Below are 15,042 nucleotides of genomic sequence, written 5' to 3' on the forward strand. Positions count from 1 at the left end.
CTTTCTTGAATTAAATGGCTTTTGTTATCCCTTGGGAATACTGAAGACAGCAACAGCAGATTACTACCTACCAGTGGAAAAGTATAAATAGCAATTTTAGCCACTAGTGATTCTGAAATTGCCCTTAACTTTGTCCTTATAAAAATGCTCCAAGAATTACGTTTTGCAAATCCACAGATTTACTATCCATATTCAAGTCATTTATGTGGAGAAAGAATGTAGCCAGCCTTATCAGTAACACAGGATGTTATAGCCATCAAGCCATCAGCCGCTGAAGCCACACCCAAAGCCGCACCCTGAGGGGATTCAGGATGGAGAAAACAGGATACTGGCCCTAGATAATTAAAGTGCAAATCAAGGGAATGATTTCCAGGAGACCAGATTCTTGCATCTCACCATATATAGAAAAGTGCTACATTTATTAACTTAAGATGTCTAGTTTCTTTAATTAACAGTAATCGTTTGATGTTCCAACTACCTGTCTTTTTTTTTTTTTTGCAAGAACCTCTAAATACCCTGTGCCCTCCCTTAGCTCTTCAGAACAGTCCCTCAGAGCTATCTGAGAGGCTGTCTCCTGATTTCAGTCCTCAGTATGTCTTCCACATAAAACATAATTCTCAACTTCTAGGTTGTGCATTGTTTTTCAGTCAACATTTAATTGTATGGCTCATGTAGGTACTATGCCTAAATGTAATGGGATGAGCTGTAAATTATTAAAACTAGATAAATCCTGTCAGCTCTACCACTAGCTGAGATCCAGGCTTTCACCTCTGGATACCTCTGGCAGATATGGGGTCTGTGTTGGTCTTAAAATTATTCTTAGAATAGTGGGGACTCATTCATTCTTTCAACACATTTTATTGCTTATATTCTATGTGTCAGTTACAGTGCTGGGTCTTGAAATACAGAAGTCAACACACGAAAATACAAGGATAAAACACATTTTCTACCATATTAACTTTTTTCATTCATCAATTCATCCCTAAATCATTCAACACGCATCTTCTTATTGAATACTGATGAGGGGTCAAATGCTATGCTAAACACTCAGTATATAGCTGCAAACGAGATGGACAGGCCCTGATTTTGATGTCACTACTATCTTTTGTCCTGCCATATAATGGGACAGCTTCATTATTCCCTTTACCCTAAGTTTTTATCACAAATTGCTAATGAAAATAAAGCTGTTAGTGGAGTTTCAACATGCATAGGTAAATGAGAACACAGAACTCCCCTTTCTCATGTCCCGTTCTCCTCCTTCTAACTCCCTATGTGAAGTCACTTTGTGCCAAGGCCAAGAAGCTGTGCCCCAATAAGAACCAAGCTGATTTCCTCACACTGACTGGGGCTATTGCACACTTAGAAGGCTTGATGCTTAATTTTGATAAGCAACTAGAAGACCATGGAGACAACCTATAAAAATGATTTGTCTTGGGAGAAAATACTAAAGAGGGTTAATGTGCTGTTCCACATGTCTAACCCCCTGGATTAAACCACAGGCACCAAGGTCACCAAGTGTACTTGGCAACAATGAGCTAATAATAAAAAAAAGCATCATACTGTTATTGTATTCATTTTCCCCCAAGGCGCTCTCTGATAAACACCACAACCTCTAAGAGAATTGAGAACAGCTTCCTTGTGGGGTAGGTCATATAATATATATGCATCTTTTTCCAAGCAGTTAAATCATATCCAGCTATCAGCACACCTTACTTAAGGCGATCGTAATGTATGAGATTAAATGTTCCTACCTGATCGGAAAACTTCTTGTCCTCAATTCATTGGCTGTACTGGATTTTTTTCTTCTTGGGTCAGACCTTCAGACTTCTACCAGAAATCCTTCCTTTGGGGAAACCAGGCCTTCCCAGAAACTCAGGAAACTGAAATGGAGACAGCAAGAGAGAAGGAAATTATTTGGACACATAGACCTCAATTGTTTGGTTTTAAGTAAACGTCCAAGCAAACATCTTCTAGATGGTATAATAACTTTAGGGAAATTCACGGTTTATAAGTTTGGGTACTCATAAACTGAACATATTATGATAAGAGTACAGGTTGCATTTTGTGTCTTCAACTCAAGCAAAGGCTTCAAAAAAGGCCCAGTTATCCTTTGTTCATTAAGACACAAAGAGAGGGCGAAAAGGGCAAGTTTCGAAGTCTTTTTCTTTACAATTTACTTCCTTTCTTCAGTCTTCAACAAGATCTTCAGGAAATTAACTTTACTAAAGTTAATTATTCATAAAATAAACATAGGAACCTGCAGAAGACTATTTCACAGAGACCTGTAATGTACAATATCCATTGCATACATGCACCATGAGCTTGTCTTTTCTAGCACTGGCATACACAAAACTCTGTGTGTGTGTGTGTGTGTGCGCACGTGTGTGTGTGTGCGCACGTGTGTGTCTTTTTCTGTGATGGAGCCATAGGGAGAAAATAAATCTATTGGCTGCAATTCAGTGATGTACGAAGATTTAAAGGTAAAGGAGAAGGTTACATCAAGTGAAACTATAAAGTCATGAGGTTGTGGTTCCAAAATAATAACAATAGCAGTCTTCTGTAACCAAGGGAGCAGGCTCCTCAAATTATAGTCACACCTGTTAGACCATCTGCCCATACATTTCACACTATCATTAATGGAAAACAAATGGCACTGTCCCTCCTTCCCTTTATCCATTGGCCATCCTCATATGAACTCTTTTTCTCTTCAAGGTCATGCTCTTTCCTATCTGTTTAAAAATATTAGGATTTAGGAGGAGTGATACGTAATGTGCCGTGCCTTGGTACTTGTACCAGTGACGGCTCTGTAAGGAGCACTGGGTTGTTAGGAGGCTATCAACTGAGTTCCCCTAGAAGCAGAACTTGAGGCGATAATTTGAGTGCAAACTGCTCATCTGGGAGGTGCTTCCAGAAAACTCAGAAGTGGAGTGGGAATTGAGAATGGAGGCATGGAAGGAAGCCAACAGAGGTGTATTACCGAATAAATTACTCCTGCAGGGAACTGCTGCCAGTACTTCAGGCGAGTTCTGTGAAACTCTACAGAACATGTCTCAGAGTTATCCCAAGAATCGGTGAGAAACTTGAAGTACTTATCTTCCAGTCCCCTCTGTCCTTGGTTGAAAGCTACACCCAGATACATTAACTCCTGTACACTTCTGGCCTGCCCTAAGGTGGATAATTGCAGGCGGCAGCATGATTCTATCAGCATATACTGGAATGATGAGTGCTGGGGAGATATGAGTGGAGCATCGAAACCATCTAATACAGTCGGGGCAGGAGATATTAATTATTGGCTTGAAAGTCCAAATGGATAACCTTAAATTCCTGGGTTTATGGTTTTACTTTGAGGTATTTAAGCAGGATGTATGAGTAAAAATTTCCTCTGTTAAATCAAGTTTAAGGTCCTAACTCCCTAATCTTCTGGAAAACTGTGGTATCTTTTAACAGATTTTTGAAAAGTAACATGATTAAGATTTCAAATTGACCATTCATTCATTCACTCATTCAACACACATTTATTGAACACCTAAAGTATGTCATGGGATAAAGTAGGCACCAGTGTTACTGTTACTAAAATCATTATAGTGCCACCTAGAATTCAATGTATTGTGACACTCAAGTAAGAAAATCCACAGTTACCGTAAAAGATATTACAGAGTGCTATAGGAAGACACAGTAAGACCTTAATTCATGCTGTGGACAGTAGTATATGGGCGATATCAGTAGGGCTTCCTGTAGAAGGCAATTGAAATGGATATGTAACATGAAGGAAGGGTGAAGTTTTGAAGAAAAGAGAAGATAAATTCACACTTACCAGAAAATGAATGGTTAAGGATCAGTCCAGAAAGGAGTTCCATTCATAATCAGTATAAGAAATGCTCACTGGGGCTTCCCTGGTGGCGCAGTGGTTGAGAGTCCGCCTGCCGATGCAGGGGACACGGGTTCGTGTCCCGGTCCGGGAAGATCCCACATGCCGCGGAGCGGCTAGGCCCCGTGAGCCATGGACACTGAGCCTGCGCGTCCGGAGCCTGTGCTCCGCAACGGGAGAGGCCACAACAGTGAGAGGCCCGCGTACCGCAAAAAAAAAGAAAAAAAAAAAAAAAAAGAGAAATGCTCACTGGCGTGTAGGAAAAGAAGACAATGGAGAGGGGCGTAGAAGCCAGATCATGCATGGTCCATGTATGTATAGTAAGTGCTATGGTCTAGTCTTTGTGTTCCCCTCCAAATTCATACGTTGAAATCTTACTTTCCGTAGCTGATAGTATTAGTAGGTGGGGCCTTTGGGAAATGATTATGGTATTAGTGCTCTTATAAAAGAGACCCCACAGAGCTCCCTAAGCTCTTCTGCCATGTGAGGATACAATGAGAAGTCTGTGATTCAGAAGAGGGCCCTCATCTGACCATACTGGCAACCTATTCTTGAACTCGCAGCCTCCGGAGCCGTGAGAAAAAAAATTCCTGGTGTTTATGAGCCACCCAACCTGCAGTATAATCTTACAGCAGCCCAAAAGGACAAAGAGAGTTTGGATGTGAGATTTTCCTCCAAGAAAGATGGGAATCCATTGAAGGATTTTACCTGGTAACTTAGAAGAGAGAAAAGTTTCATAACACAATCAGGTACTTTTATAAGAAAAATTTGTTTCTTTTTCAGAAAGATCACTCTGGAAATACTGTGACTAGATTTTTGGAGAAGTCTGATGGCAGGCCCGGATATAGAAAGATGGGTTGGTAGTCCATTAATATAAGTCAAACAAGAAAGTGGATATAAAAAGTGTGAATTTGTGGCTGAGAGTTCTTTTCTTTTACTACTTGAAAAATGTTATGTCAATGCTTCTGACTCCATAATTTTAGACAAGAAATATGCTGTCATTGGAATTGGTTTCTCAATAAGTGATGCATCGTTTCTGCCTGTCCACTTTCGAGATTTGTTTTGTCTCTACTTTTCAGAAGTTTAATTATGACGCGTCTTGACAAGGATACCTTTGTGTTTTTCCTCTTTGGATTTGCTCAGATCCTTGGATGTGTGCTTATGTCTTCTAAAAAATTGGGAACGTTTCAGTCATTATTTCTCTGAATACTTTGTCAGTCCTACGTGCTCTCTGTTTTCATTCTGGAACCTTGATGATATGAATGTTAGTGCTTTTGTTACTGTTTACAGGTTCTTGAGATCCTGTTCTTTCTCCCATCTCTACCCCTCAGCCTATTTTTCTCTGTACATGTGGTACATTGTATTGATCTCTTCTAAGTTCATGATTCTGTGCTTTGTAATCTCCACTCTACTCTTGAGCAAAGTTTTTTGATTGTTGTATTTTTCAGTTCTACTGTTCTCATTTGTTTTTATTCTTATAACTTCTAGTTCTTTGTTCACATTTTCTATTTTTCCCATTTCCGTCAAGGAACACATAATTGCTAATTGAAGCATTTATGTGACAGCTTATTTAAAACCCCTGTCTGATAATTTCAATAGATGTTTTATCTCAGTGCTGGTGTAGGTCTATTGTCTTTTCTCATTTATTCTGTGATTTCCTGCTTCTTGGTGCCATGAGTATTTTTCAATTGGATTCTAAACATTGTGAGTTATTATATGACTCTGTATCCCATTTAATTTTATTATTACTTTTTAGAAGGAAGTCATCCTATTGGAGGTGGAGTATGAGGACTGGGGGGTTACGTACAGATTTCCACTGGGCCCTACTGTCAAAACCCCAGCAAAAGTGGGCACTTACATTCTCTCACTGCAGACAGATCAAGTAGAAGTTCAGCTATCCTACTGGCCCTTCTGACACCTTCCCCCCAAAAGTGGGAACATTAATATCATTCTGTTGCCTTTTAGTAGGAGTGGAAGTTCATCTCCCCAGTAGATTTCTTGACACCAGGGGAGGGGAGAGGTGAAGTGTTTGCTGTGTTTGCTGTCCTTCCTCCCACTTCATTCCTTCTTGTTGATGCCGGGTGTGGGTAGAGGGTCAGCTACCTGCTGGCCCCACTGACACCAGGGTAAGAGGAAGAGAACTGCCAACTAGCCCTGCTTGTGCCATCTCATTCTGTCTTACTGCCTCAGGACGGTTATGGGGATTCAGCACCCCATTGGGTCTCACTGACACCATGTGTTGGGGGTTAGTGGGGTGCCTACTCCCTCCAACCTGTAACATCCTATTCTTATCGATGTCAGGGAGAGACGGAGGCTAGGTCCCACCATTGGACCCCACGACTGTGTGAGGGCAGCCCAGTGTTAACTAGCCTGTCAGGCACCACCTTTGAAAGTCTCTTTGCTAATGCAAAGGGGTGGAGGCTCAGCTCCCCACTGCACCACACTGAAACAGCCCTGGTGGCGAATCAGAGCGCTGCCTCTTCTGGAGGGCAGGAGTGGGGTGGTGTGGAAGATCAAATCCTAGCTTGGCCCAACTGAAACCACAGGACATAGGGGATGGGTGCAATATTCCACTGGCACTTGGCTCGAGTAGTGTGTATATTATTGCCCAAATGGTTTTCTGTCTTTGACAACCCCTTTCCTCATACCTTGGCTAGGGGGAACGGGGGTTTTGTGTTTTCTTTTTTGAAGCTTTTTTGTCTGTTGTTCTGTTGGTGGTTATTGATTGGGGGTTCCTGTAATACCCTCTCCAGGATGTATGGGAAGCAACAGGAAACACAGGGGACTCATCACCATGTTATTCCTCAAGTCCCAAAGTCCCTAGTTAAGTCTGCCTTCTCATTTCCACCTTTCAGTGTCTTCCTATGTTTGTCTGTTGTTATGTTCAGGGTTTTAGTTTTAAGTGGAAGAACCTGGGAGAAATGGGCTACTTCATCTTCTTGGAAGCAGAGGTCTGGAGGCCTATGGATGTTACAAAGTACTGCTGACTGTAAATTAAAATTTGATGATATACACCTTGCCCTTTAAGAATTCTTCTGCTAGATGATGTGGCTTCCCAAAGTAGCTACAATTTGATTTTCATACTTCTAAAAGTCAAGTGTTTTGCCGCAGTTGAAATTTAAAGATAAGCAAGAGATGAGGCTAAGATGATCTATGTGGTAACAGATTAAAGTTGGAAACATCAATATACATTCATGCTTAGCTTAATATTGCTTCATATTACCTTAACACACATGGTTATGTAGAGAGATACTTATAGATATGTCCATATACGTGGGGAATGTACACACATGTTATCTCTTTGCTCTGTCAGCTGAGAAGATCTAGAAGCAATGACATCCGGGCAGCAATTAGCACACCCCACACCCAGATCCTGCTGTCTAATGCTGTTCTCCACTAAAAAGACCTAGTTATCCTTGAAGAAATAGCTGATTCTAGGACTGGGGCAGTAAATATACAAGATTTATATACAAGGCCATCTTATAGTGTCAGAAAGTAAGGAAGTTCCAAAAAAATATATAGCATGGGGATACCTCAGAGTGGCACACGAGCCACTGAACTGAAAAGAGTTCACAAGGGTCAGGACTAGAGCAATTTGAGGAACAAAGTAACTAACGTAGAATTAGATTATGACCCAAAGTATAAAATAAAAATCCGTGAGTTCTTCTGATATAAATAAATAATTGGATACATAAATAAATGCGGGAGAATAGATAAATCTCCAGTGCAAAAGAATTCCAAATAGTTTATGTAGTACTCCATCTTAAGCATAACTCTCTATTCCTTAGTTGTGGGCTGAGCATATTGACTTCCTTCCAAAAAGTACAATATGGAGAAGGGAAAACAGTAATTTTACAATGGAGAAACCTGAAAAACACTACCTCAGCCTGGTGATCAAGGTCGACCTCAGCATTCATAATGCATATTGATACTTTGTACACTTGATGTGATCTGACAAAATAACCCTTCTACTCTTGTGGTCTTCCTCCCCCAAACACATAATCCCAATATTATCAATGAAACATGCATCAAACAAATTCTAGTAGCGGGCATCCTACACAAGCCTAACCACTCAAAATTGCCAAGGTCATGCAAGGAAAATCTGAGAAGCTATCAAACCCAAGAGGAGCCTAAGGAAACATGGCAACTAAATGTAATGTGATGTTTTGGATGAAATCCTGGAATAGAAAAAGGACATTAGGTAAAAACTAAGGAACTGGACTAATGTATGGACTATAGTAAACAATAATGTATCAATATTTGTTCACTGATTGTAACAATGTAACATACTAATATAAGTTGATCGTCACAGAGGGAAATGGGTATAGTGTATATGGAAACACTTTATACTATCTTCTCAATTTTTCTGTAAAATTAAAACACTTCTAAAAAATAAAGTCTATAAAAACGTTGTGTTTTCTTGTTTTATGATTATGTGCCTGTATTTCCTAATAAATATGTAAATTTGCTTTGCCTTCCTTGATACTGATATTAAAGAAAATACTAAGTAACTCTGAAAGAATTTGTAACTCCAATTTAACAAGCAATAATTCTGGGTATTAACTTTTTAGGAGAACCCACTGAATCAATCAAAGCAAATTGTCTTTAAAGGCTGAATTTCTTTTCAGTGTTTAATCTTTTCTATGATTAATGCATACCACAAGCATGGTTCTCTTTCAAAGGGCAGAAAACATTGCTTGTAGGCAAGGTCTAAAATACAGTGAAATATTCATGTATGATGCTATAACAACTTTAATGTATTTTATGTTTTCAAAATGATGAAGTGTTATTTCAGTCAATAAAGTATTCACTTTTATACATTTCCTACCCACCTTTTCCCAGAACACCCACAAGGAAATGATACTATCATCTGATATTAGGCTCATCAATTTAAATTGGAGTTTTTGGTAGCTGTGGTTGCCAACGGTACTGGAATGTGTGATACTTTTACAAATCCTCTCCATGGCAAAATCTGATCTTCACAAGGTAGATCACAGTACGTGCCTAAGGCCAATGACATAGAGCTTTGTAGCTAGATTACCAAGCATTTTACTTAGAGGCACAATAGAATGTAGAAAAGGCCATTTCTCCTTCTGTCTTTTTCTGCTCAAAGGTCACTCACCATCTCAGAAGTTTTCCATAAACTCAGACTATATAATGTCACTTAATGTGAATGTAGCTCAACATTCTGTTTTAGTACAGCTAATCTCACATTATTTTATTGGTCCTAAATATGTAAATCATCAGCAAAGTTTTGTACTTAACTTTTTTTTTGGATGTGGACCATTTGTTAAAGTCTTCATTGAATTTGTTACAATACTGCCTCTGTTTTATGTTCTGGTTTTTTGGCTGCGAGGCATGTGGGACCATAGCTCCCCGACTAGGGATTGAACCCACACCCCCCTGCATTGGAAGGCGAAGTCTTAACCACTGGACCGCCAGGGAAGTCCCTGTACTTAACTTTTAAAAATAATTAAAATAAGCTATTCAACACATTTTTCCTAAAAAAAAAAAAAAAAAAGTAATTCCTCTTAGGCTGGCCCTGGGCACATACATGACTTTGCCATTTTTTCCATGGATTATTTTCTTATCTGTTCTACTGTGTCACATTTCTTCTACCTTCTCAAAAAGAAGCATTTAAAAATTCATCTACGCGTTCATGCATTCATACATTTATTAAATAAATCTACTGAACACCTACATATGGCACAGAAAAGGAGGCAGAAAACTAATCTGGGTTGCACAGAAAGTAATGAACTCAGTTAAAATTTTTGGTGAAAACAGGTGTTACTCAATCTACTGGAAATTACATTTCATTATGGGGACTCACACACTCAAGGAAAACCAAGACCTAAATAATAATAAAGTAATAAAAGCACTAGCCATTTACTGAGTGCCTGCTTTTACCTGACTCTGAAACTCTAAAATCATTACGGATGTTTTGAGGATTGTCTGATATAATTGTAATTTCTATTTTACAGATGAAAATAACAAGGTTCAGAGACATTAGGTTACTTGCCTAAAGTGAAGTGGCCCAGAAACTACACAACTGGAAATTGAACCTTAGATTTCATAATGCCAAAATCTGTGCTTTTAATCACAATGTGTGTGTGTGTGTGTGTGTGTGTGTGTGTGTGAGAGAGAGAGAGAGACAGAAAGAGAGAGAGAGACAGAGAGAGACAGAGAGATAGAGAGAGAGAAAGAGAGAGAATGTGTTTAATAGAGAACTTCTGAGAAATGGCAAGAAAACTGCCAGGTACCCATAAAACACTAATTTAGGAGCTTCTTACTATACAAGTAATTGTTAATCATATGGCTGAACTAAGGATCTCTCACTTTTGAACTAAGAAATCAAAAGCTTCCAGAAGTTGAGTCTAAATTTTACACTTACATAAGATACTTCATACAGAATGCTAAAGTATACTAACTAAAGAGTTCTGAAAATACTGGAAGCATTCATACTAGTATGATTTCATAATGTGGATAATAGAGGATTTAAGAAATTGGCAGAGGCAACTGCAGACTCATTTCTTATCATTTCTGTGAAGGGCAAGATAAATCAATAAAATGAGAAAAATGAAAAAAGAATGGCTAGCAATTTAGGTAGTTTGCTTCATCTCCTACTAGGAAAGACTAAGCAAAAAAAAAAATTCTCGGAATTTTATTTTGAAAGCACCTACAACTGTATATGGTCTTTTTATACCAAAAAACTTGGAATTATGAACTGTCAAATAAGTCTAATCTTCTCTGATGATAAAATTGCTGACTTTATTTGAAACTATGAAATGAAAAGTGAGGTAATAATCAGAAATTCTTAAGAAAAGGAGTAGACAAAACAAAATTCTAAGAGTTGTGTCAAAAAATATTTTGAAACGAACATAAAATCCCCATTACTGGTACAGAGCTTTTAAAACTTTATCTTGGTTTTAAGTTTTAATAAATATTGATATGTTTACATAATTACTGTCATAAGGAAGACACAATTTTAGGTCAGCTTTCTTCATTCTTTCTTTATTAAGCATTATTTTATTTTGCTCCATCATCTTGTAATTATAATATAGTAACTGTGTCACTTTCTACTAAGTGGATATAATTTCCTAAGCTGTTGTCCTATTCTTAACAATTAAAGGTGTTTCCAATGTTTTGTTATTACAAATGACATGACAATGAGCATCTTTATATAATAATTTTCTGGATTATAAATTATTTATCGGCATAAGCTTCCAGAATTAGAATTAATGTGTAAAAAGCTATTAACATTTTTATCTTGCTAGACATTGCCAAATTACTTGTCAAAAGATGGAACCAAATTACATTGCAAAAATCTTTGCCAACAGAAAACATTATATACAATTTTTGATTTTGCTGAATTATTAAGTTGGAAACCTATGTTCCATTTCTTTGAATTCTTTGATAACAGCGTGCTGCTGCAGGCTGCGAGGGCAGCCATGTCCATGAAGGCTCCCCCAAGTTGGAGCGGGGAAGTGGAAAAAGGTAAAAAAAAATACTAATTGTATTTTCCCTCGATTGTTATCTCTCATTCTTTTCTGCCTCTGTGTAACTTATATCCAGGTAGCTGGAGAAACATCATGTGGCAGGGAAAATTGGTATTCCAATAAATTAATAAACACCAACTTCAAATGGATTTTCAAGACTGGAAATATTGCTCTGACTTACAGTAAGTTCTTTCTAATTCTCCTTAAGGACTATTTTCTTAGAAGCTTTCCCTACCCTCCTCAAATTTCCCTCCATCCTCTCTACTTCCTTCACTCTGAGCTGGTGAGGCGCTTCCTAACTCATTAGGAACACAGAAGTCAGTAAATAGTCCACTGCCAAATCCGTTAATTCATTAGCATTTGCATTGATCTTTGTATTCCCTTGCACTACAGGAGTTCAAGTTCATAGGCCACGTGCACTACAGATAGCATTTCATTTTCTCTCATCTTCTCAAGTACTTCACAGCACTGCATTTTCTACAACCACAGCACTGCATTTTCTACAACCCATCTACTCCTTATGAATGATTCTTGCCAAAATTCAACCTCATTCTAGACTAGTAACTCCAACTTAAAATGTTAAAAACTATACGTGTAACACGAAAGCCTCCCTCCTCCTCTAATCCCTGCATATCTTCTTTAGCCAATTCATGTCTGAACTTTTCAAAACTGTTATCATCATATATTGTTTCCATTTCCTCACGTCCCATCTACTCTATAATTTACATCCATCTGACTTCCCTCACCGTAATCTCTCTGCCCACTGTCCTGAAATTTTACTTATGAAGGTCACCAGCGATCTCCATGTCAGTATAGCCAATGAATAGTTTTTGTCCTATTTCTAGGCTCTTTCCTTCTTTAAAAAAGAAAAAGAAAAACAAAAACCATTTTTTTTCCTCTATCCTTTCACACTCTCATCATCTTCTGTCCTGGTATATTTTACTGGCTTTCCGTGTTTAATCTGATTTCTAACATTCTATGAGTTTCCTTTATCTTCAGTGGAATAAACCCCTATATGAAGGATTATTCTCAACAGTTAGTTCTCATAATAACAGTACTAGTAGCAGCAGTCAATACTTCTATAATGCTTATCATGTGCCAGACACTATTCTAAGACACTGTTTAAATACATATATATAGACACACACACACACACACACACATATGAAGTTTTCCTCCTCATAGGCGTATGAAATAAGCCGATTATTATACCCATGTTACAAATGAGAAAACTGAGGCAATGAGAGGCCAAGGTCACATGATCAGTACTTGGTGAAGCCCCCGCCTGAGTTAATGCTGGAACTTTAGAGGAGACAAGTTAAATAATGTCTCACAGATTGGCCTTAAAAGTGAGCAACATTTAATTAATGACTTGTGAAAGTATCAGAAAAAAAGGGGACATTTTAAATTGAATGGGATCTACTAAGTCATGTATCAGTAACTAAGAATGACTCTTATTGAATGAAATTATTTTTCATTATTCTTTTGAAAGAAGAATAATCTTGTGTTAGTGTTTCAGTTTTTTTTTCATCCACATATTTATTCTTTATTAGACACACATTTCCTACACACCTATGTGCCAGTGTCTGCTGCAAGCCTTGGAAGCAAAAAATTACAAAGTCCCTGCTCTTAAGCAAATGTCCAGTGGTGGAGGAAGACAGAGTAAACATGTAAATAAATGTTGTACAGTGACAGAAATACGACTGGACAAAGGGATGGAGAGGCACTGAGGAGGCAGGTCTCTTTGGTCAAGATAGTAGTGGTGGCGTTTGAACCGAGACCTTAACGATAAGAGGGAAATTGGTCTGGGTAGATGGATTAGCCAATCTAAAGCTGGGAGAGCAAGAAGTAGAGCTTGTTGCATCTGAGGGACTGAAAAGGACAACTGTGCCTCGAGCCCCATGAAGGTCAGGGAAAGATGTAGTAAGTGACCAGAGCACATGGTCTCTGTGAGCCTGGCTAAGTAGTTGAAAATTTCATCTCTTTACAATAGATAGCCTTTAGAGGTTAGAAGCAGTGCAATAACAGCGTCTGATTTGTGCTTTTTAAAAGACTACTTTGACTGTTGAATGTCCTACAAAAGCAAAATACCTGTGTCTCTATGAAGCGCAGATAGTAAATTTTAAAAAGCCCAATGAGCTCATAAGCAGTTGGTTTACTAACTGTTATCATTTATCTTAACTAGACTTCATTAATAGAAGCTTGGTGACCTTGGGGTCCTGGGACATATTAGATTAGGGCAACCCAGCTATTTTCAAATAGTGTGATTTGAAAAATTCTTGAAATTGTTAGGGTCCAGGAAGATTATTTTATTGCTGGGGCTGGATGGGAACTTTAGAATAAGAAAAGAAAGTATGATGGCTGGCTTCCATCTATTCTCCCTTTCTCTGGGAGAAATGATGGTGGGGTGACTACTTTGCTGTTGACCCAATGCTTCAATTTCAGAGCTGGTTCAATCCAGTAACTATTTGCTGAACAACTATTATATGTTAGGCACCCAGCTGGAACTGGGAATATAAAGAGAATAATTAATAAGAAAAGCAGGTATTACTAACAAGAGACAGGCACTGTGCTAATGCTTAACACGCACCATCTCAAGTTACATTAATTTACACACTAACCATAGGAGGTAGATGCATTTATTATACCATTTTCCAGGTGAGAAATCTAATCCCTTTAAGGGGCTTAAGTCACTTCTCCAAGGTTACACAGCTAGTTAGGGGCATAGGCAGTATTTGGACTCAGGTCTGGTATCAGCACCAATTCTCTTAGCCATTATGCTCTCTAAGGACCTTACTTGAGAAGTTCAGATTATACATATATGGGTACAACCAACCCTAAGACCATCTGGCAAAACTGGCTGCTTGAGAAGTCCTGGATTTATGTAAGATGCTCTTGGAATGGAGAAGATCGTGAAGGAGGGTCCCCAAAACACACTCTCTATACTAAGGGGCAACAGAAGAGAGAAAGAATTAGCCTACAGCAGTATGATATTGAGGACCAAGAAACAGTGTTTCTCTCTTTTGTGAACAGTTATGAAATTATTTCTACTTCAGAATATCAGAAAGAAATCACAGGACTATGGACAGTTTGCTGAGCCACCCTATCTATCTTAGCGTGAATCCTGGCAGGTGTAGAGCTCATAGTATGACCCTGGCACCTAAGTGTAGTTAAGTAAGCTTTCATTTTTCTTCGGCCTTAAAGCAAAGCAGCTTTCTGATAGGTATAATTTAGGAAAGTCTTCCAAGAAAATAGTTAAAGTCCACTTTAAATATCTCAGAGAAAAGCAATTTTGCAAAAGATCTATCAGCAAAAGCAAGGCCAAACACACCAATTATTTAGTGAGACTTCTATTGTTATATCATTGCTCATGTTGTTTCTTTATGCATTTACCTGGAAGAAGGCTTTTAATGTTCAACAATTCTCAAAGAGATAAAGACCCACACTGATGTGCCAGAAAGAGCTTTGCCCTGGAATTAGATCAGTTTAGGTTTGGCTACTTACTAGAATTAGGTAACATTCTTAATCTTTCTGAGCCTGTCTCCTATCTGCAAATAGGGATACCACTATCTATTACAGAGGGATGTGGTTAAATTAAATGACACATGTAAGTGAAATACATCCTTCCAGACTGAGAACATACCTAGTAAATGTTAAGTGATCTGCAAATATTCTGCT

The sequence above is a fragment of the Delphinapterus leucas genome, unplaced genomic scaffold (assembly GCF_059928025.1).
Source record: "Delphinapterus leucas isolate spDelLeu-1000000601 "Yukka" unplaced genomic scaffold, BTC_Dleu_Yukka2 spDelLeu_asBTCV2_sq40, whole genome shotgun sequence".
NCBI classification, from domain to species: domain Eukaryota; kingdom Metazoa; phylum Chordata; class Mammalia; order Artiodactyla; family Monodontidae; genus Delphinapterus; species Delphinapterus leucas.